General features: G+C 38.1%; 1 long non-coding RNA gene across 1 annotated transcript in view; it reads left to right on the top strand.

Annotated features, from left to right (window-relative positions):
* Positions 1–16738, top strand: part of LOC122434090 — a 35820-nt gene extending 19082 nt beyond the window's left edge. Inside the window, exon 3 of the long non-coding RNA XR_006267237.1 lies at positions 16608–16738. This is a non-coding gene — a long non-coding RNA (uncharacterized LOC122434090). The remainder of the gene's footprint in view (positions 1–16607) is intronic.
* Positions 16739–24996: the final 8258 nt, after the last annotated feature.

The raw sequence follows: 24996 nt of genomic DNA, 5'->3' as shown, positions 1-24996 counted from the left end.
AGGTATAACAGGATTTGTTGTCATATTTTCAAACCACAATAGTAGTTAGTAAATTTGGGAGATATATAAGTATGAAAAGATACTCCATTTCTCACTGTTTTTAGCAATTATCAATTAATCTTGTCTGCAGCAATACATATTGTGGTATTCTAATGGTGATTTTCTGTTTTCCTGATTCCTTCTATGTTTATTAATTGGTCTTCTTCCTTAAGGAAGCTTTACCTTTTCTCTTTATTTATTCAGTTATTTATTTATATAAGCATGGACTCATGTTTACTTTACTCTTTGAGTGATAAAGCAATGTAGTTTTATTTATTTTGTTGCCCAAACCCTATTAGTTTTGGCCACCAGAAGCCTTTATAAATTTGTTCTTAGATCCTCTGGACATGCTGTCATTAAAATGTATGTTTTTTAAACTTTCTGTCACTAAAAGATGTTCTGGGATCATCTTGGATTTTTTTTTTTTTTGGTTGTTGTTTTGTGCCCTGACCTTAGAATCATGGCAAGACCCATGAGGTGAGGAGTTGAGGCTTTCCTGACAGTAGCCATGTGAGTGAGTCCTCTTGAAATTAGATTCTTCAGCCCTAGTCAAGCTTTGAGATGATTGAAGCCCTTGCTGACCTCCTATCTTAGTTTGACCTGCTATAACCAAATACCATAGACTGGGTGGTTCAAACAACCTATTTTTATTTTTCACAGTTCAGGAGACTAGGAAGTCCAAGATCAGGGCACAACAGATTTGATGCTTGGCAAGGACCCTCTTTTGGTTTATGGACAGCCAGCCTCTGGTTGTGTCTTCACATGGTGCAGAGAGGGAACTCTAGTCCAGGCTTCTTGTAAGGATGCTAACTAACCACAGCCTGAGGGGCTCCACCCCCATGACTTCATCTGAACCTTATTAAACTTCTCAAAGGCATCATTTCCTGCTATAATCTTAGTAGGGAGTAGAGTTTCTACCTGTGAATTATGAAGGACACAAACATGCAGCTCATGACACATCCTGACCCTAAACTCATGAGAGGCTCTGAGCCACAACCACTCAATAAAGTCCTGAATTACTGACCCAAAGAAACTCTGTTTTCAGCCACTACACTTTGTGGGAATTTATGACACACCAATAGATAAGCAATACAGATTTTAGGGTGATTCTGTAACGAACATCTAAAATGTGGAAGTGTCTTTGGAAGTAGACAGTGGGCAGAGGCAGGAGGGACTTTGAGGAGAGAGTTTATGAAAGATTAAAGAGCCAGGAAGAAACTGGCCATTGAAATGCAGTGGTCTCTAATGATGCTGTGGTGAGGGCTGAGAGGAAGGTGAGGAAAACTTACTGCGCACTCTGTTTGTTACCGAATGGCAGAAAGTTTAGCAAGATTGTCGCCTGAATTAACATGAAAGTAGAGAAGGCACCTGGTGAACTGGGTGGCCCACAACTAAGGAGGTGTCTCACAGACAATTGAAGCTGCCTGATGGCATATTCCTGCCTCTTATACTAAAATGGAGAGGGAAACAAAAGGAGAGACTGTTAAAAAAAGAGAGGAGGAAGGACTTGTTGGGTTTGAAAGTTCCCTGCTCTTCCAGGTGGGAAATGGTGCTGAAATTAAGGAATAAAATTACGTAAAGATCAAGTTGGGACCCTGCTAAGAACAGCTGGTCTGGAGAAGAAGCCATGACCTTGTACCAGCAGCAGGAGCCAGGTGTCTGTACCTGCCTTCTGCCTTCTAATCTTATGCAAATTCTTAATGTGATAGACCTAAATTCGAATCCAGAATCATAGCTACAATGAAATGAGGGAAATAAAATTGCTGATTGGGTAACCACATGCTGTTAGTTATGTGCTAAAAGCCTAATACTATGAAAAAAGAGGAGAACATATTTTGGGGGACAATGAATGGTCTCTTTCAACCCCCAAATTCCCTCACATTTGAAGGAAGAGCTACTAGACTATACTTTTTGAGAACTTAATAGGAAATGGGAACCCACTCCAGTATTCTTGCCTGGAGAATTCCATGGACAGAGGAGCTTGGCAGGCTATAGTCCATGGGGTCACCAAGAGTCGGACATAACTGAGCAACTATCACTCACTCACAACAAGAGATGGAAGTTCCTATCTGTGGCAGGCCAGCTACAGAAAGGAGAGCTCAGTGAGACAGCTGATTGGGTTAGCATAGGGATCCACAGACTTAGGGTAAACTTTTTGACTTTTCTCTTTCTTTTTCCATGGGGATGTAGAGGTGCCCATGAACAGAGTATGAGGGGATCCCAGAGGATTGCTCCCAGAGGTTGGGGTACCTGCAAGAGGGAGGCCATGGGCTCCATTACACAGATACCAGGGTATGAAACAGGTTAACAAAAATTGAGGTGGAATCTGTTATTAAGTCAGGGAATTATACGGTTTAGGGATTCCTATAAGGACTACTGATGAATGCCTGGCTTTGTGTGTGGGCCAGCTTTGGGCTCCTGCCATGATGGAGAATGGGACAGCCAGAAGCTGAGCCAAGAGAGGGAATGTCCATAGCTCCAGCTAAATGGAAAGACTTTTGATCCTATAGTGAAAATGAAAGTGAATGTCACTCAGTCATGTCCGACTCTTTGTGACCCCATGGACTGTATAACCCATGGAATTCTCCAGGCCAGAATACTGGAGTGGGTAGCCCTTCCCTTCTCCAGGGATCTTCCCAACCCAGGGATTGAACTCGGGTCTCCCCCATTGCAGGTGGATTCTTTACCAGCTGAATCACAGGAGCATTATTATGATAAATGATTACTATTATTATTATTATTTTGGTGTTCTATTTCTCTCTACCCCCTTTCTGACCTGTTCTTCCTGACAGAAGCAGGGTGAGTGGAAGAAGAGGATGAGAAGGGGGCCAGGAAAGAAGATGGAAGAACAGGTCATAACTTCTTCCTTGTTGCCTTGAGCCAAGAGCCCCACCTGCAGTGGCAGAAGGGAGAGGCTTTGAGTTGGATGTGATATTGAACTTTTGATTTATGCTGGAATTTATGGTTCAAAAACCAAAGGTGCATGGTGAAATGTCTCCCTCTCAACTTACCTTCATTAAGACTGACACTTTTGATATGTGAAAATGAGTTTGGAATTATGCGACTCTAATTATGAATGGAAGTAACCCTAAAGCTATGAAGTTTGCATGAGGTGTCAAGTGGTGAGGAAAGGAGAATGGAGGAGTGGGGAGAGAATGAACCCATTTTCTGTTTGTGCACCTGTGGAGGTCAGCCCATGCACTTTGTGTCCTGGTCACCCTCTGGCTCTTCTGTCATCTAACCAGGATGGACCAAGTAAGGATCTTAATATCATTGATCATGACACCACAGTTGTTTACTGTAGCCTAAGAGTGTGGCTTTGAGTTCAGATTTTTAAAAAATCTTTAAAAAAAACACATGACCTTGTTTTATGGTAGACCATCCTACATTTTATTATGCAACTGATTATTTAAACATAAATGCAAGATTGTTGAAATGGATCATGAGTTTAGGTTCTTCCAGCTTATTTAGATTTTCTGGTTGATGTTGAATGGTTTGGTTTTCCTCCCCAGCTTAATGTCCCCTGACAATCAGAAAAACATACTCAGTTACTTAGGATATGGTTCAGGTGCTCAACAGAGATGCAACATAATAGTGGCTTAAATAAGATAGACGTTTCTTTCTTTCTGAACTATCTGGGTATAAGTCTAGAGCTGTAGGCAGGTTCTGCGGATTCAGAGATCCAGCTACCTTCTTTCTTATTTCTTCCCAATCCCTAGGCCAAGTTGGCTCACAACAAGTTCATATCCTAATCATTATGAAGGGCAAAAGCGAAGAAGGGGCACCTCGTCATTTTAAGGACAGGATTTCCAGAGCGTATCAAATCTGTTCTTAATCTATTGGACAGGTCTTAGTCAAATGGTTATTTCAACTTGCCAACAAGGCTGGGAAAAGTAGTCTTTTCCTTTGTTTGTTCATCTACTCAGTCTTTTCTTTTGTTTGTTCTATTATCTGAAAGAAAGAGAAAATAATTATTGTAAGACAGTGAGCTATCTTTGCCACATGTAATTTCAGAGCACGTACGTATGCAATTCTGTACACATCACTGTTATGGGCATATCTGTTGGGCTTTAAAAAAAAACACATTTTTTACATCCCCACAGGCCTTTATTTTATTTTTTTATCTTTTAGTTGCACTGAACAGCATGTGAAATCTTAATTCCCTGACCAGAAATAGAACCCATGCCCCTGAACTCGCAGCATGGCATCTTAACCACTGAACCACGAGGGAAGTCTCATGCCTATGGGAGTTAATCTTCGAGTTTTTAATGCTTCCTTGATTAACATCCCAGGTTCATAGATTTCAGTCAGCCACAAATCCACCTGATGCCAAGCCTCGCTCAGTCTACATTTCTCTGTCTTTCTCTGAAGAATCACGTGACAACCTTTTATAAAATATCTTACTGAAATCCAGATACAGTATGATTGTAGCCTTCCCATGATCTCCATCAACTAACCTATCAATAGAGGAAATGAGGGTAGCTCAGCATGCCTTAATCTGAGTGAACCTGGACTTTCCTTTATGGCTCTATTTTCTAAGAGCTCACCAGCCACCTGTTTAACAATCCTGTCCAAAATGTTGTCAAGGGAATTCAGTTCAACTGTACCCACCTGCAATTTTTGGAATTCATGCTGTTTCCATTTTTGAAAGTCAGATGGACTATTTTGAAAGTGTCTATTTCCATCTTGCAGTTACCTGTACTATTTTCATTATTTCCTCTTAAGTTGCAGACATTCAGTGAATCAGACATGCAAATTCTTTTAATACGACAGTGCATTTGTTTCCTAAGGCTGCTGTATCAACATACCACTAACTGGGTTTTAAACAAGAATTTATTTTCCATGGTTCTGGAGTCCAAGATCAAGGTGTTGGCAGGTTTGGTTATTCCTGGGGCTTCTCTCCTTGGTTTGCAGATGGCTGCCTTTTCGCTGTTTTTCCTCTGTGTGTGAGCACCCCTGGTGTCTGTCTCTTTGTGCATCCAAATCTCCTCTTGCTATAAGGACAGCAGTTAGGTTAAATTAGGGTCCCACTCTAACCGTCCCATCTTCACTTACCATCCCTTCAAAGAGTGTATATCCAAATACAGTCACTTTCAGAGGTATAAGGGATTCAGAATTTCAACACAGGAATTTTGGGGGGCACGATTCAGCTTATAACATGTAGTTTATATGTATATGTGTGTGTATATATATATATATGTATATATATATAGTAGTACTGTGTATATAACACTACATGTAATCTTATCCCCAGTGGTACAGCAATAAAGAATCTGCCCAGAGTACAAGAGATGTGGGCTCCCTCCCTGAGTCGGGAAGATCTCCTGGAGGAGGGCATGACAACCCACTCCGGTATTCTTGCCTGGAAAATTCCAGGACAGAGGAGCCTGGCAGGCTACAGTCCATGGGGTCACAAAGAGTTGGACAAGACTGAGCAACTAAACATATGTGTGTGTGTGTATACACACACACACACACACACATATATATCTTCTGGGGTTGAACTAATAACTTCATTCACAGAAACCAGGTACTTTCTTATTTCAGGAAATTGGGGAGAGTTTGGAAAGTAATAAAATGGCATAGGACCTTGCTAACTTAGAATTTTGTCAGAAGTGTACACTTGACAAAAAGTCTTCCTCAAGACCTACTGTGTTTAACTGACTGACTCATTGGAAACGACCCTGACTCAGTGGAAAAGACCCTGATGCTGGGAAAGATTGAAGGCAGGAGGAGAGGGAATGGCAGAGGATGAGATGGTTGGATGGCATCACCGACTCAATGGACATGCGTTTGGGTAGACTCCGGGAGTTGGTGATGGACAGGGAAGCCTGGTGTGCTTCAGTCCATGGGGTTGCAAAGAGTTGGACATGATTGAGTGACTGAACTGAAATGACTGTGTTTAACACGACACTCTTCTCCCTCACAAGTGATTTGTGTGCCCACTAAAATTTGAGTATTACTGGGTTAGGGACCTGTTAATTCTTCATATGTCCTGTACCCAAGAGGTTCCTGGGGGAGATGTACACAGAAGGGACACTGGCAAAGGAAATAAAAATATTCACATCACTGGGCTTCAGATAAAAGAAAAAATAATGAAGAGAATGAGCTTTCCTGGTGGCTCAGATGGTAAAGAATATGCCTGCAGTGCAAGAGATGTGGGTTTGATCCCTGGGTTGCGAGATCCCCTGGACAAGGGAATGGCTCCTCACTCCACTATTCTTGCCTGGAGAATCCCATGAACAGAGGAGCCTGGTGGACTATAATCCATGGGCTCACAACTGAGCAACAAATACAATGAAGAGAACTTCCTGATAACTTTGCTTGGGGCACAAGGAGAGAGACATAAATTATTACATTTCCCCCTATATTCAAGTATCAACTTAGATATGGCTTTTTTGGTCAACTATAAGTAAGACGAAGATTTGAAGAAGAGTGACACAGTTGGTCTGGGGTCAGGTCACTGATCCTGATGCATGGGTAGAATATTTATGGGACAGGGACAGATGAGGGGCTAAAGACAGTGTTACCAGGTGATGGGAAAGGGTCTGCAGAGGAAGGTAGCTGTCCTCATCCAGACCTCACTGTGCTCTCAGCTGCCATCTCTCCATGTGTCCCTTGGTGACATTACCTGTCTCAGTTTCCAGAAGAAACTCCCCTAAACTTTCAGGGTCAGGTTCTGTGATGTCAGAATAAGAAAAGCAGCATTCCCTTCTGAAGCCAGAGGGCCTGCTCTGCTGTGGTCTGTCTGGGTGAACCTCCCACTCTCTTTTAGTCCCTCCTACTGCAACATGGGGCTTCCCAGATGGCTCCAGGGGTAAAGAATCCACCTGCCAATGCAGGAGACATGGGTTTGATCCCTGGGTCAGGAAGACCCCCTGGAGAAGGGAATGGCAACCCGCTCCAGGAGTCTTGCCTGGAGAATCCCATGGACAAGGAGACTGGCAGGTTACAGTCCATGGGGCTGCAGAGCTGGACGTGCCTGAGCACAGTAGGAGCATGCCAATGTAACTTTTCGTATGTGCCTTTCAGATTTCAGCTATGATATTGCTTCATCCAGGAGGCTTTCATTTCCTCCTCAGGACTGAATTAGGAACCCTACTCACGTGGCATTTCCTGCACTTTACAGTGATGGCCAGTCAATCTACTTATCTGTTTTCCCCACTACGTGAAATGAGGGTTTTGTTCATCACCAGACTTCACACATGGCGGGGGATCTTCTTCAAAACCTACAGAAGTGTTTCATTTGAATAATTGTTAAACAGGTTAGGAAACTATGTTTCTCCAATTAAAAAAAATTTATTTATTTATTTGACTGTGCTGGGTCTTTGTTGGGACATGTGGGATTTTTCAGCTGTGGCATTCTCCAGTTTAAATATGCATCCATTACATGTTTTATAGAAGGTATATTTGTATTGTTATTGCAATAAAGGGGCTTCCCTTGTAGCTCAGTCGGTAAAGAATCTGCCTGCAGTGCAGGAGACCCGGATTCGATCCCTGGATTGGGAAATGGCAACCCACTCCAGTATCCTCGCCTGAAAAATCTCATGGACAGAAGAGCCCGGTGGGCTGCAGTCCAAGGGGTTGCAAAGAGTAAGGCAGGACTGGGTGACTAACACTTACTTACTTACTTGTTGCAATAAAATTGCATAATCATGGGAACAGTCCAGATTATTCCATTTCAAAAGGTTTAATTCATAGTCTGAGTTTTAAAAAGCAGTTTTTTCTTCAACCATTTAAAAACGTTATCTTACTCTTTAAGGGGCAGATTAAACGTGATTTTTTTGGGGAAACGTTTTTTAGTAGCGAACTGCTTAGAGCTGTTTTTTTATCATAGAGAAGGTCAACAAGCAAGGAACTCTCATCACTTTGTAAAGGAAAATAAATGTGTAGCTCAAATGTAAATTTGACAATTATTTTACATAACTTGCCACAAACTAAACCGTGAACCTCTTTGTAGAACAACAGATTTTCATCTCTCTTGCCTATTTTATTATGAAATATGGTGAATTTTGTACTGTATTTTAAAGGTCCTCTTTTTCAAAATCAACCACATGGACGACAATCTGTAGCCTTTTATGTATTTCTGGTTCAGAGCCTTTGTTGCCATGATCTTCCTGTAAGCGATCTGGTGAATGTATTTGAAATATGGTGTTATCTCTGTAAACTTAATCTGGAGCATTTTCAAGGGTCTGTTCATAGTGGCTGAGAGGAGTTTTGTGTTGGGGTACTGCCACTTCCCTTGGGATACTCACCCCACTGTAGGTGACCCCTATTTACTGACATAAGCCCCTTGGAAGGTTGCAGTGTCTGCCTGCATATTAAGTATTGGTCAAGATTAATATTTATTCCAGTTTTAGTTAAAAGGTCTATAGAAGTTTTAAAATGTTTGCTCTCATCCACTGGTGGATTGACCCCACCATAATTTGTTGAACTCCCAAATAAGCTTGAGATTATTACTTGTCTTTCACCACTATTGCAATTATGTGTAATTCTGTCATTGCATTTATTAATACTATCAAGCTTATTTAGTTATTCAAACTTTAAAATAAGCCTTGACATATCATAGTCAAGTTTCATCTCTCTTTTATTTTATTGGAGCTATCTTGATAATTCTTGAATTTATAATCTTCCATATGAATTTTAGATTCAAATTCACCAAACTCAATCAATTTTTGGTGCAATTTTTGTGTTGAATTTTAGACTAATTTGGAGAGACCTCACATTTTTATCATATTGACCATTTTCATCTATGAATACAGTATATCTCCCATTTATTTAGTCCTTAAATCTTTCTATAATATTTTAGAATTGTATCTCTAATGATTTTCTGCATTTTTCTTACATATATTGTAATGTACTGTAGTATTTTACATTTTGATGCTAAGCTGAGTGGGATCTTTTTTGCCAAGTGCATGAGTGGAAATACACAACCAATTATTTGTCCTCTACTCCCTGCTACTTGTCTTTCCTGAGCTAGTTGGATATACACAACCTCATGCTGTTGGACATTGGTAAAGTCTTGAAAGTGTTAGTCACTCAGTCGTGTCTGACTCTTTGTTACTCCATGGACTGTAGTCCGCCCACTATGGACCCTGTGGACAGAGGACAGGCTGCTCTGTCCATGGAATTCTCCAGGCAAGAATAATGGAGTGGGTTTCCTTTTCCCTCTCTGGGGGAATCTTACTTGTCTTTCCTGAGCCAGTTGGATGTATACAACCTTATGCTGTTGGACGTTGGTAAAGTCTCTGTTTAAATCTCTGCTGAGAGATACCCTGCTGGGTGCCCGAGCTTTGGTGATAATGAGTGAAGAGCTGGTTGAGGTCCCAATCAGTGGATTGGAGGATGGAGCACAAGAATCATTTCAGAGCACAGAGCAAATGTATGAAGAGGCAGAGATCACGAGGGAAAAGAGACCGAGACAGATCCTGGGGACTAATAACAACTAAACAAACATTAAAAGAAAACATTCACAAAGTAAAGGGAGACTTAATCCCGAGGTAGAAAATCTCATGGAATTTCAAAGAGGACTGAGGAGTAGAGACAGACATTCAAGTGTGTCCTGGCAAAATTTCTAACACTGAATGATAAAGAATAAAAGCCTGTAGGCTTTCAGATAGACAAAACAAGTTTTTATAGAATAGATTTTTCTTTTACAAATTATTATATTAAGACAGTATTTTATTCTGTTGCAGAGAAAAATACTGATTTTATGGTGGTCTTAAATTCAGAAATCTCTGTGAATTGTCTTATTTGGTTTTAATGATGTTTTTGCAAACTTTCTTAGATTTTTTAATGTAGATAATTGTATTATCTATAAGTAATAAAGTGTTGGTTTTTCTTTTCCAGTTCTTAGGTATTTAATTCATTTCTTTACTATTGTCTTGCTAAGACTTCTAGTATCATGCACTCTAAAATTGGTGTTCACAGAAAATGTTTTTTAAATGATGCCAGTATCTGTGTCTTATCTTGTAGATTTTTGGTAGAAATTCTTATCTAGACTTAACAAAAGCTACCTTCTATTTTGTATATAGAGTCCTTATGATTAGTGAGCTATTGATTCAATTAAATTATGTTTTTCATTTATTTAGATGGTGAAATCATTTTTCTCCCTTAATCTGTTAATCTGTAAAGTTTTTTTTCTAGTAGCAAATTATCCTTACATTTCTGAGATAAACTCTACTAGGTTATTTGTTTTTGTTTTTGTTTTTTTGTTATACTGTACTGATTTTTAAAAGATGTTACATTAGTGGATTGTATTTACTAATATTTTAGTTAGCAATTTTTTGAATCTGCTTTTATGATATAACTATACTTCCCCGGTGGCTCAGTGGTAAAGAACCCACCTGCCAATGCAGGAGATGCGACTTCAATTCCTGGGTTGGAAAAATCCCCTGGAGGAGGAAATGGCAACCCACTCCAGTGTTCTTGTCTGGGAAATCCCATGGACAGAAGAGCCTGGTCCTACAGTCCTTGGTGTTGCCTAAGAGTTGGACATGACTAGTAACTAAACCAACACTTTTCTTTCCTTGAACTCTTGTTGTTGCTCAGCTGCTAAGTCACATTCAACTCTTTGCCATCTCATGAACTGCAGCACACCAGGCCTCCCTGTCCTTCGCTATCTCCTGGAGCTTGCTCCAACTCGTGTCCATTGGGTTGGTGATGCCATCCAACCATCTCATCCTCTGTCGCCCCCTTCTCCTCCTGCCCTCAACCTTTCCCAGCGTCAGGATCATTTCCAATGAGTCAGAAATGACTCATGTAACCAAAGTATTGGAGCTTCCACTTTAGCATCAATCCTTCCAGTGAATATTTGATTACCTTGAATTGTATGTATCATCTTTTGATATTTCTAAGGGGATCTCTCCCTTTTCCTATTCTTTAAAATTATTATGTATTGTGTATATATTATGTAAAATTTATTTGTTCACTGAAGATCTGGTAGCTGATCTGAGTTTTGTATCTATTCTTGGTAGAAGATACTAAAAGTAAACTTATACAAAATCATACTGTTAAGGTTATAAAGTAACTTCTAGTGATTTGCATTTTTCCCTAGAAAATTGCCCATTTTGACTGTTTTCAAATATATTGGCTTGAACTTGTTCACCATACTCTGTTAAGCTTTAAAAATATCATATGTGTTCAGAGTTATTTCCCTTTTTTTTCCCCAGAAATTGTTATTTGTATTTTCTCTTCTTTTTCTTGATCAGTATTGCCAAACTTAAAAAAAAAAAAGTTATGTAATTAGTTAAAAAATATTTGTCTTACAAATGATCTCTACGTTTTCTAATTAATCTTTTTCATTTGACTCATATATATTAGTTCCTTTTTTATCTTTGAATTTATTGATTTTCCCCTCAGATTCATAGGCTGCCTACTTAATTCATTTACTTTCAGTATTCCTTTAAAAATATATTTAGGCCATACATTCTCTAATTATGTCACATTTGGCTCTATTTCATAAGTTTTGGCATATAGTAGTTCTAATGCTGTTTTGTTTCAAATATGTTCTTATTTTTACTATGATGTTTTCTTTAACCTATGAATTATTCCATAATATGTGGGGAACAGAGCTCAAGCTGGATCAGACACATGTGATATTCATTATCTCTTTATTGCTTGACTTACAGTTAAATTGTATTGTCATAAGAGAATGTATTCTTAGCAGTATCAGTTCTTTAAAATTAATCACAATATCCTTCATGATCTAGTAGGCAAAACAGTTTTAGCAAATATTTTATGTTTGTTCTTATAGTAAGCTTATTAATATTTCATCGAAATATTTAGTCTCAATAATATTTCCAAAATAGATCTTTCTGTTGATAGAGGTGTATCAATTTTACATTGTAATCCTGTCATTTTTGGCTTTACATATTTTGAAAATACACAGTGAGTGCATGTAATTTTGTGATTTTTTTCATACTTTACTGCTAGGAAATTTTTCTTTGTTATTACAGGGTAACTTTTTGTATCTATTAACTATTTCACCTTAAATTCTATTTTGTTGGATAATAATATGCTGTATTGTATTGCTTTTCATATTTGCCTGGAATATGTTTTTGTGTCTTTACTTTCAATATTTTCTTGAGGTTTGTTTTCAGTTCAGTTCAGTTGCTCAGTCATGTCCCCGTGGACTGTAGCATGCTAGGCTTCCCTGTCCATCACCAACTCCTGAAGCTTGTTCAAACTCATGTCCATCAAGCTGGTGATGTCATCCAACCATCTCATCCTCTGTCATCCCCTTCTCCTCCTGCCTTCAATCTTTCCCAGCATCAGGGTCTTTTCCAATGAGTCAGTTCTTCACATCAGGTGGCCAAAGTATTGGAACTTCAGCTTCAGCATCAGTCCTTCGAATCAATATTCAGGATTGATTTCCTTTAGGATGGACTGGTTTGATCTCGTTGAAGTCCAAGGAGATTTTAGTATCTCATGAAAACACCACATAGCTGAATAAAATTCACCTGACAATATCCTTTTTTTTCAAATAGATGAGTTTAATTTATTTATGTTTTTTAATGATTACTGACGTGGTTGTACTTTTTTCCAGTATCTAATTTTGCCTGTCTGGCTTACTATCCTTTCTTTTTTCTTCTGGGTTGATAGAGTTTCCTTCATGTAGGTTATTTTTATTTTTCCCTGTGCTGGTTTGGAACTTATGAATTGCATCTGTAATATTTTTGGTAACTTTAAAATTTAAAAATATATAATCAGCTAAATTTTGTAAACAAATTGAGACTTGTTCATTATTTTTTTGTTCTCCAAAAGGATAAAAAGTTTTCACATACATTAAACTCCCTTTTAATTTCTCCAGTTTTACATTACTGCTTTCTAGAATGTTAGTTTCACTATTCTTTTTTAAAAAGAACTTCATCCATTCCTATGTAGTTTACTTTTCTTCTCATTGAAATTTTCCCCTTAATAGTTCTTTCAAAGAGGTTGTTAACTCTTTTTATCACTGTGGGTCTGTAAGTATCTTTATTTTACCTCAGTCAAGGATGATCTATGAACTAAGTGTAACTTCTAAGTTGCCAGTTATTTCCCCTGAACATTTTTAAGCTATTGCTCCAATGTTATCTGGACTTTCTTGTTTTTTAGGAAAGTCTGCAACTTTGCTATAATCTTGCCATTCTTTTCTAGCATTTTCTTTCTTTAAGTGAGCACTGTGTCAAAGATTTATTTAACTCTTAAATGAGGAAACCACTCAACTTAAATGAGGAAACTCAACTCAACCACTTAACTCTTAAATGAGGAAATCACTTGGGATGGTGAGCCAGCTCTGAAAAGTGTATGCAAGGCAGAAGCATTTATAGTAACTGAAAGGAAGGATGCCCTATTACACACAAAACTGATTAATGTACAAGATGGTCAAGGCCACAATGAAGGCAACGCCACTCTCACCTTTGTGATGAAATCGTCTCTCCCAAACAGAAACCATTTGTTCATCCACAGGAAAAAAATTCATCTACATTGCCAAAGGACAAAAATCATTTGAATAATTATTACTTTTGTAGAGATTGAAGACTATCCTTATAGATTTGTAAAATACCCTAATTAATAGTAAATGATTAAAGTACATACTCCTAGAGGATCAGATAATCCTTGAGCATTCCTGTCAGATAATGCTCTAGGTATGATTTTGGAACGTGAGACCATCTTTTTATCTATTTCTGAATTTGGGATAATTTTTCTTAGTAGTCCCTTTTTGTGTTCATGAACTATCTCCAGGGGAATCTTCCTGGTTCAAATAAGGGTGATCTCCTGGTGTTTTGGCCTGCTCTCATAGGTACAGCATTCAGTGTTAATTAGCAAGTATAAACTGTGGTATGATCTTCAAATCTGGAGTCATATGGCATTAAGCAAGTATAAAAAACCATAAAAACAACTATGTTCAAGATTTTGGAAGAAATCTAGGACTGAATTTTTTTTTTTTAAATAGTCTCTCTTCTCCAGAGATTAAATAAAACATCAATTGTATTTGTTCTTCCACTTTGAGGTTTTGAAGCCAAACCCAGGGAATTCATCCCCATTAGCTTTTGCTTGGAGTATCTGCAGATTTGTGTGAACTCCTCTCTCTGTGATGTCCCTCAATCTTCTAAGCTTCCTGGCCTGCCAGGGGGCGACCTGTCTTACGACCTCTACATCTGGGATTCTGTGAGACTTGAGAACAGTTCCTGGAAGAATACTGAAGGAGTTGATTCCACCCATGAAGTATTACCCTTCATTCTTAATGGTGGGCTTTTCCTATCTGATTACACGAGATTTATTCTGATATATGACACTCCATGTATAGCCTTTATTACGCATTCAGTTTGTGCAGTTACATTCTGATTAGTTTTAATAAACACGTGCAACTAACAACATTGCCATTAGAAGTAAAGGAACTCAATAAAAATATTTTTTCTGAAATTTGAAGAGTCAGAGAGAATATAATGCAAGCATATAGTTATTAAGTTGAGGTCAGACAGAGGTCAAGAATTGACCCAGCAATTCCTCACCTACATCAATCCTCTCCAAAATTTGCAAATGGAGACTCAAATAGGTGCTTTAGGGCAAATGCCCATTGCAGCATTATTCATTATAGTCAAAAGATGGAAACAATCTAAGTGTCTATGAACAGATGATCGGATATACAAAACATGTATACATACAAGGAAATATTTTTTGGCCACAAAAAGTGAAGTTCTGATAGATGCCATAAAATGGATGAACCTTGAAAACACTATGCTAAGTGAAAGAAGCTTGACATAAAAGATAAAATATTGTATGGTTCTACTTATATCAAGTATCTGGAGTAGACAAACCCATACAGACAGAAAATAGGTTAGAGGTTACCAGGAACTGAGGACAAAGTGGGGAGCATGGAAAGTTATTACTTAATTGTTACAGAGTTTTTGTTTGGGGTAATGAAAAATTTCTGACAATAGATACAATGATGTTTACTCAGCATTGTGAATGTAATTAATGCCACTGAACTGTACACTTAAAAATAGTTATGCAGATTTTACAACAATTAAAACAAAAAGGAAAAAAGAAATCAATTGACGTAAAAGAAAAAGGGCTTTCTCATAGAGCCTTCAGAAAACAGAATAATAAAAGCTCTACAAACATTCCAAAATAAATAATCACAATGAGATGTTCTTGAGTTCATTCAGTTGTTTTTAATTGAGTTTTGGCTTTCATGGTACCAAATTCAAAAGCATCCTGGAAACCCTGAGTACCTCTGACAATTTTCTAAGAGATAAGCTCCTAAGTCTATTCCTTGAAATATCAATTGTTAAAAATACCAGGCAGAATCCTTTTCATGAGGCTCTGAGGCTGTTGCTCCTTATTGCAGACCAAATTTCTGGCCAGTGGCTTAAAGGAGAACCTTCAGGGAAACATGAGAGGAAAGCAGACGCCATCTGTTGATGATGGAGCAGCTGACAATATCAGAATGAGTAAAATCTTTGCTAGGATATGACACATACCTTTTTTGTGAGGTTTTGATCAGTGTTTCCTTGTAGCGTAAGACACTATATTATATATATACTGATAAAATTGAGAAAAAGACATATTCCTGAAGCTTTGGCAGATAAAATTCCAGTGACATTCTCCCAGTGCTCACTGCATGTTTATTGGATTATTTGCTGCTGTTGCTTATGTATAAAATCAGCGGATAGAGCAAATGAATCTTTGCAACTTTACTCTGTGCCCACTGTTTACTTTATCTTGCAATGCTCACTGCACCAACAAACGTACTTGTGGTTTTAATTTGTACTGCTAGCCACAAATTAATTTTCTCTTTATTGTACTTACTGAGGGATCAAAATTTTAAAACTCAGTGATGTCAGTAATTTCTATACTGGAGATTGTCTTTTGTCTCTTTTCTGTTGATTAGTGGCGCAGACCATTATGACCTGTATTAAAAATATAAGATTAGAAATATTTCCATACACCCCTCTCAAGTTTACATTACCCATAAAGTTGATCCACTAATTAGAGGTGGTTAAAGTGAGTTATGGGCTTCCCTTGTGGCTCAGCTGGTAAAGAATCCACCTGCAATGCGGGAGACCTGGGTTCGATCCGTGGGTTGGGAAGATCCCCTGGAGAAGGGAAAGGCTACCCACTCCAGTATTCTGGCCTGGAGAATTTCATGGATTGTATAGTCCACGGGGTTGCAAAGAGTCGGACACAACTGAGCGCCTTTCACATTTACTTTCAAAATGAGTTATGCTGATATCTTAAAATTTTTTTTGAAATATAGTTGATTTACAGTATTATATTAGTTTCGGGTGAAGTACATAGTGATTTGACACTTTTATAGATTATACTCCATTTACAGTCATTACAAAATGATGGTTATATTTTCCTGTGCTGTACAATGTTCCATTATTGCTTATTTATTTTATACAATAGTAGTTTATATCTTTTAATCCCCTATCTTGCTCCCCCACTTCCCTCTCCCCACTGGTAACCACTAGTTTGTTCTCTATATCTGCCATTCTGCTTCTATTGTGTTATATAGATTGGTTTTCTTTTAAATTTCACATAGAAGTGATAACATAGAATATTTGGTTTTCTCTATGCAGGTATTTTATGCTCTGTTTTCTACTAAAGAACGTCATTCCACAGCATCTGACTCTGACAGCTGACTCAATGCACACATATGCAAAACACAGTTTTCTGTGAGACAACTTCTGGGAGAGAAAAACAAGTTGTTTAATTAAAGACTGATTGACTCTCTTCCCAAGTTATGTGCTTATTTATTCATTTAGATGAGTTTAATAACAAATACGGTTATGAAGATAAGAAAGATGACACAAGTAATCACTCTTTAGAAAGCCAGATATTAGATGACAACCTACCACAGGGAAATTTCTTTCTACACGTGTTTCAGCTTCTGTATTTTTAAAAATTCTGTCATTTTTAATATGGACTTGTTTCAGTTTTGGCCACGGGGCCTTAGTTCCCTAACCAGGGACTGAACCCTGTAACCCTCTGCAGTGGACGCCCAGTCTTAACCACTGGACCACCAGGGAAGCCTCTCAGCTTCTGATAATATATTGCCTGGACTCCTTCTATCTGGTCCCTTCCTTTCTTCAAATTAGGACTGGTTCAGTTCAGTTCAGTTGAGTTACTCAGTCATGTCCGACTCTTTGCGGCCCCATGAACTGCAGCACGCCAGGCCTCCCTGTCCATCACCAACTCCTGAAGTCTACCCAAACTCATGTCCATTGAGTCAGTGATGCCATCCAACCATCTTATCCTCTGTCATCCCCTTCTCCTCCTGCCCTCAATCTTTCCCAGCATCAGCGTCTTTTCAAATGAGTCAGCCCTTCGCATCAGGTGGCCAAAGTATTGGAGTTTCAGCTTCAACATCAGTCCTTCCAATGAACACCCAGGACTGATTTCCTTTAGGATGGACTGGTTGGATCTCCTTGAAGTCCAAGCGACTCTCAAGAGTCTTCTCCAATACCACAGTTCAAAAGCATCAATTCTTCAGTGCTCAGCTTTTTTTATAGTCCAACACTCACATCCATACATGACCACTGGAAAAACCATAGCCTTGACTAGACAGACCTTTGTTGGCAAAGTAATGTCTCTGCTTTTTAATATGCTATCTAGGTTGGTCATAACTTTCCTTCCAAGGAGTAAGCATCTTTTAATTTCATGGCTGCAGTCACCATCTGCAATGATTTTGGAGCCCAGAAAAATAAAGTCAGCCACTGTTTCCACTGTTTCCCCATCTTGAAGTGATGGGACCGGATGCCATGATCTTAGTCTTCTGAATGTTAAGCTTTAAGCCAACTTTTTCACTCTCCTCTTTCACTTTCACCAAGAGGCTCTTTAGTTCTTCTTCACTTTCTGCCATAAGGGTGGTGTCATCTGCATAACTGAGGTTATTGCTATTTCTCCCAGCAGTCTTGGTTCCAGCTTGTGCTTCCTCCAGCCCAGCAACTCTCATGATGTACTCAGCATATAAGTTAAATAAGCAGGGTGACAATATACAGCCTTACTGATGGAAAACTGGACAGGTTTGGGTGGAAGAAATGATTAGAGGTGAACGCCAGCATCAAAGAGGCCCGGGGCTTCAGGATGGATCCAGATAGGGAAATGTTCTAGCAGCTGGTGGCACTGTGGCCTCTGCTAATAGTCAGAGGCTTGTTCAGCCAGGAGGCTGGTGGAAGAAGAGTGGATGTGGGCATGGAGACTTGAGGTCAGGAAGAGGCTGTGGGAAAGCAAGGTACTATTGTGGTAAGCTAGGGAGGTCCGGGGAAGGAAACCGAAGCAGGAGTTGTAGGGTGCTCACTAGCAGCTTTGGACTTCCCAGGTGGTGCAGTGGCAAAGAATATGCTTGCCAAAGCAAGAGACTCAAGAGACATGGGTTTGATTCCTGGGTTGGGAAGATCCTCTGGAATAGGAAATGGCAGCCCATTCCAGTATTCTTGCCTGGAGAATTCCATGGACGGAGGAGGCTGGAGGGCTACAGTCTATGGGGTCGCAAAGAGTCGGACATGACTGAGCTCACACACAACATAACGTAAACAGCTTCTAACTATTTCAAAATTATTTGTTCGAAGTCTGTTCGCTGCTAGGAGGTATGGACAGTGTTCTGGTTCACTGGTAAGATCCTCATGCTCAGCAGAATTTCCGGCACATACGTGTGTGCTAAGTTGCTTCAGTCATGTCTGACTCTTTTTGACCCTATAGACCATAGCCTGCCAGGCTCCTCTGTTCAAGGGATTCTCCAGGCAAGAATACTGAGGTGAGTTGCCATACTCTCCTCCAGGGGATCTTCTGGATTCAGGGATGGAACCCACGTCTCTTAGGTCTCCTGCATTGGCAGGCGGGTCATTACCCCTAGCACCACCTGGGAAGCCCACTTCTGGTACATAGTTGGTGCCAATACATTTTGTTGACTTAAAGGATGGAAGAAAGCAAAATTTGGGGGAACTGATTTTCTAGAATTTTAGAAGTCAGGGGGCTTGGTTCCAAAGAAAGCATTAAGAGCCTGGGTAGTGAACACTGACACAAGGCCAGTGTAGGGCCCTTTTGACCCAAATTGGTCCTGGATCCCGCTTGTAGAATTCAAATAGTGCCTCTGGCGATACCTACAGGGACCAGGGAAATATATCTCTTTCTACACAACCCCCTGAGAAGATGAATGAAACCGTTCCCTAAATTTCATGTTATTCTTCTTTTCTTTATCTAATGGCTCCTGCCTTCTGGGCTTATGGTCTTCTGATCTGTGTGTAGTAGGAAGCAGAGGTACCCACACAGAGCATGGATCCAGGAATATATATGTGTGGTATATGCAAAGGATAACAAAGAATCGGAGGCTAGGTAAACATTTTAAATCATGAATAAATAATTGAATGCCATCAAAGAAGTGTGAATTCAAACAGAAATGTGCTCTTATTTTCATCTCTTCATATGGTCTTCATATGGGCCGAATGACTGGTCTCACACTGCTAGGAGGCTTTTTCTCTCTGTGTGTGTGGTTAGAGAGAAATCTAGATCTTAAAATTGTTGGCAATGGAAAAAAAAAAAACATGCTGTTTGGTGAGTCTTTAGAAGTCTCTGCACTTGAGTTGGCAGCTGGAATTAGTCTAGCTGACTCTCCATTTGTCTTTCCAGTGATGGAAGGAATCACTTTTTATGCTGAGACAGGTATGTATTAGGAATCCTGGTCTTGGAAACATTACCAAAATCTGAATGAAGTTGCTTCAGATATTGGTATATTATGTTATATTCAGATGTCTTATTGGAGGAGAAATTGGATCTCTGTAAAGATTTTCTGTAATAATATTTTCCTTTGGCTGAGGACAAGAAGGAGCAGTTGGGTTTAGACTGAAAGCCATCACCTTGGTCTTGAACTTCCTAGCCTCCGGTGCTCTGAGGAATAAGTTTCTTTTGTGTATAAGTACCCAGTTTGTGGTATTTTTGTTATAACAGGCTAAATGGATTAAGGAGCAAAGAATTTTAAAGGACTAGTTAAAAGTTTTTTTTTTTTTTCCCCATCTATACTCTATTCTTCTTTTACTAACTCAGCTTCTAATAAGTTAGTGTATGCGGCATTCTTTCCAGCTCTGCTTTAGGGAATTAAATGTCAAACCTGTAACCACACTTGGAATGATGTAGATTTGGATAAGGCATTGCTTGAAGGGAAAGAAAGTACTTGATGGCAACAATGACGTACAGAGAAGCCCAGAGCAGGGGTTTGGAATGAGAGGGACAGCCAACTACTGGAATGGGTTTGTGGATACACTAAGAGAATGCTGAAACATCTCAAATATGATAAGGGAAGTGAGCTCAACAGGAAGCGTGAACTGTGTGTTGTCACACAGAAAGGGGCTGAGACTTTTGTGACTATCCTTCATTAAAAGGAAGGATAGATTTTTAAAATTGGTTATTTTCAATGTACATGACTTGTTGATTGGAATATATGTTTGTGTATCTTTGCACCCAAAGATGAAGAAGCTCTATACAGATTTCTCAGTGTTAAGCTATGGTTTTTCCAGTAATCATGTATGGATGTGAAAGTTGGACTATAAAGAAAGCTGAGTGCTGAAGAATTGATGTTTTTGAACTGTGGTGTCGGAGAAGACTCTTGAGAGTCTGTTGGACTGCAAGGAGATCCAACCAGTCCATCCTAAAGGAGATCAGTCCTGGGTGTTCTTTGGAAGGACTGATGCTAAAGCTGAAACTCCAATACTTTGGCCACCTGATGTGAAGGGCTGACTCATTTGAAAAGACCCTGATGCTGGGAAAGATTGAGGGCAGGAGAAGAAGGGGACGACAGAGGATGAGGTGGTTGGATGGCATCACTGACTCACTGGACATGAGTTTGGATAGACTTCAGGAGTTGGTGATGGACAGGGAGACCTGGCGTGTTACAGTCAATGGGGTCGCAAAGAATTGGACATGACCGAGTGATGTCACTGAACTGAACTGACTGAATCTTTTGGGGCAACTATTAAGAAATATGTACCATGCTCATATATTTTGGTGCCAGAATCATATATTTTATCAGTGGTTATCCTTAAAGGCAGTGATAAAAGTGATTTATTTTTTTACTTTTATATTTTGTCTTTTTCAATGATGGACACATTGCAATTGGACACAATTCAGTTCATTCTTCAGTTCAGTTGCTCAGTCGTGTCCGACTCTTTGTGACCCCATGAACCTCAGCATGCCAGGCCTCCCTAAAAAAAAAAAAAAAAAAAAAAAGTTAAATTTAAAATTCCCGGGACCAAACCTAGTGGACTATCCAAAATCCAAACTGTAATAAAGTGGTAAGATTTGGATTGTTAAACTTTGGTCACACAATGTATTATGTAGTTTATCCTGTCCACACTGCTTACCTAACCAACTGATAATAAGCATTAATAAATGAAAGTACAAGTATTCTGAAATTTTCACCTATATTCCACTAAGATTTGGCTTTTTAATCGTCTTCATCTATTTCCTCTCATGTGAGTTCTTTTCACAATCCAGTCCTCATTCCATGTCACCATTGCCCAGATAACATGTCCTTTCCCATGAATCAACATTTACTCCTTACCCTTGGAGAGACACATGTAATAGGTTTTCATTGTCTGTGCATTTATTTCCTGGACAGTTCATTCATTATCTAGAATATTAAATGGCACTATGTGTGGTACTTTTCATGTCCCCTTCCCACTTCACATAGAAACCTTTCCTTACCAACACATGCTTCTAATTTTTAACATAGTCATGGATTGGATGTACCATGCGTATCTCCTTTTAATTTTCAATTTTTTGCTCTTACAAATAATTTCATCTTTCTCTATATTTAACAAAGGATTTAAAAAATTTTTTTCTTCTTTTTTTCTCTTGGAGTTTCTTATTCTGAGAATTGACTGCTTTTCCATTGGGAGGCTTATTTTGCTTCTTTCTTTTCTTTCTGAGGTATAGTTGACTTAAACCATCATAATGGTTTCAGGTGTACAGCCTAGGGTTTTGATGGTTTTTTTTTACAGATGATGCTATAAATAAAGCTATTGTAAAATATTGGCTACATTACCTATACTGTATCTGATTTATTTTATACCTAGTAGTTTGTATGTCTTGGGCTTTCCTGGTGGCTCAGATGGTAAAGAATCTGCCTGCAAAGCAGGAGACCTGGGTTTGATCCCTGAGTAGGAAAGAACTCCTGGAGAAGAAAATGGCAATCCACTCCAGTATTCTTGCCTGGAAAATCCCATGAACAGAGGAGTCCATGAGGTTGCCAAATAGTCAGAATAATTCCTTTCACCTGTCTTACTCTTTCCCCCAGCCCTCTTCTACTGATAATCACTAGTTTCTGCTCTGTGTCTGTGAGTCTATGTTTTATTTCTTAGATTCCGCAGAAAAATGAAGATACACAGTCTTTATTTTCTCTAACTTACTTAAGTGTAATACTCTCCAGGTCCATCCATGTTGTTGCAAATGGAAAATTTTCATTTTTTTACGATTCCATTCTATATATGTGTAACACAATTTCTTTCTCCATTCACCTGTTCGTGGGCAGTGGGTTGCTTCCATGTTTGGCTATTGTAAATATTCCTGCTATGAACATTGGGTGCATATATCTTTTTGAATTAGATTGAGTGTGGGTCTACTTCTGGAATCTCTATTCTGTGTGTTGATTTATTTCCCTATCCTTATGATACTGCAGCATTTACTTATTAGCTTTAGTAGTTTTGATACCATTGCAAAGGGACTTGTTAATACAATTTTACCTACCAAATTTTGCTGCTAGTATGTAGAAAGATAATTGGTAATTTTGTATTTAACTTCATAAATTCACTTTTAGTTCTAGTATTTGTTTGTAAATTTCTCTTTTTTTTTAATGAAGACAAGTCATCTGTAAACATGTACTTTAGTTTATTCCTCTCAAATCTCTTGTCAGTTAGCACTGGTTAAGGTCTGCAGTACACTGTTGAATAGAATTGTGACTTTCTGGCCTTTTAATTTATCTCAAGAAGAAATTTTTCTCTCTTCACTATTAAATAGGATGTTAACAGCCAGTTTTTTCCAAAAATGCCCCTTTTCAGGTTGAGGAAGTTCCCTTCTATTTCCAGTTTCTTAAGAGTACTTATGATAAATTGATGTTGAATTTTGTCAGATGCTTTTTCTTCTTCAATTCAGATGCTCATGTGGTTGTTTATTACTCTATTAAATCTGTGGATTACACTGATTGAAATTTGAATGTGAACATGACCTTGCATTGCAGAGATAGACTGTTCTTGGTTGTGGTGTATCATCCTTTTCCTGTGTTGTTGGATTCAACTTGTGAATATTTTTTATGAGGACTTTGGGTCTATGTTTATGAGAAAAATTGGACTGTAGTTATTTTGTAATCTTTCTAATCTTATAATTTCATCATCATATCTCTGTATTAGGTTTATGATGGTCTTATTAAATGAATGAGAAATGTTCCCTCCTTTTCCGTCTTCTGAAAGACTTTATGTAAATTTAGCATTATTTTTTCCTTAACACTTGAATTCACAAGTGAAAACAATTGGTCCTGGAGTTTTCTCTGTAGAAAGATTTTAATAAAAAATTGAAATTCTTAAATAAGTAGAGTGGATTTAGATTTTCTGGTTCATTTGTTTTAATTTACACATGCCATTTGCAAAGAATTTGTTCACTTCAGCTATGTTGTCAAATTTATTGACATAAAGTTGTTCACAGTACTCCCCTGGTAGTTTTTTAATGCCTGTGGAATATGAAGAAATATCTCCTCTACCATTCTTAATTTTAATAATTTGTGTATTGTCTTCTTTATTTAAAAATTCATCAGTCTTGCTCAGGTTATCATCTTACTAATCTTATCAAAGAACCAACTTCTGACTTAATTTTCTCTGGTGTATGCTTTTGATTTCATGATTTATGCTCTTATATTTCTTAATCAGTCTTGCTAGAGTTTAGCAACTTTGCTGTTTCAAAGAACCAATTTCTGGATTTGTTAAATTTCCCTCCTATTTGTTCTCTATTTCACTGACATGCACTCTTATTTTCATTAAGAGTGCAGTCTTCAATCAACTTTGGGTTTAAGTATTCTTCCAACTTTTTATAATAGAAAGTAACTTTTATTTTTCTTTTTGAAAAGAAAGCTTAAAATTTCTGGCTAATCACTAGTTATATCACAAATGTTGATATGTTATATTTTCTTATATTTCATTTAAAATGTTTTCTAATTTCTGTCATAACTTTTTGATTCATTGGTAATTTAGAAGCATGTTATTTGACTTTCAAATAATTAAGTCTTTTGTAAGTATCTTATTTGTTTCTAAAATTCAATTTTATTTTGGTCAGAGAACATATTCTGTGATATTTCAATCTTTGAAATGTATCAAAACTTATGTTATTACCCAATTGTATGTTCCCTGTGTACTTAAAAAGACAGTGCTTTTCATAACTGTTGAGTACATTTTTTAATCTGTATCTATTAGGTCACTAGTGGCTTGTAGCATTGTTTAGATCATCCATATCTTTACTGAATTTTTCCTAGTTGTTCTATAAATTACTGAGAAAAGTGCTGTTAAAAACCTCCCATGATTAGTAGGTATTTATTTATTATCCCTTTAGTTCTTTTTAAGTTGTTTTTTCATGTATCTTGAAACTCCACCGTTAGGTTCATGCATGTTTTTGACTGCCATTTCTTATAATTGATCCTTATATTATTAATAAATGTCTTTTTAAAAAAAATTCCAATAATTCTCCTTGTCTTGATTTCTATTTTTGTATTTGATATTAATGTACCCCCTCCCATTCTCTTTTACTTACTCTTTGGTTGCTATATCCTCTTCCATTAAAATTTTTTCAACCTGTAACATATAGATTAATGCTCTTTTTTCATTAAATGAGCATGTCTTGTAAACAACACTTAGTTGTGAATAGCTTTTGCTGTTTGCTGTTTTCTTCCTATTTGTCCTGTCAGTTTCTTCTTCCATTCATCCTTGTTGCCCT

Source organism: Cervus canadensis, chromosome 33 (assembly GCF_019320065.1).
Source record: "Cervus canadensis isolate Bull #8, Minnesota chromosome 33, ASM1932006v1, whole genome shotgun sequence".
Classification (NCBI taxonomy): domain Eukaryota; kingdom Metazoa; phylum Chordata; class Mammalia; order Artiodactyla; family Cervidae; genus Cervus; species Cervus canadensis.
Note: the sequence above shows the minus strand (reverse complement) of the source record. Positions and strands in the feature narration are given on the sequence as shown.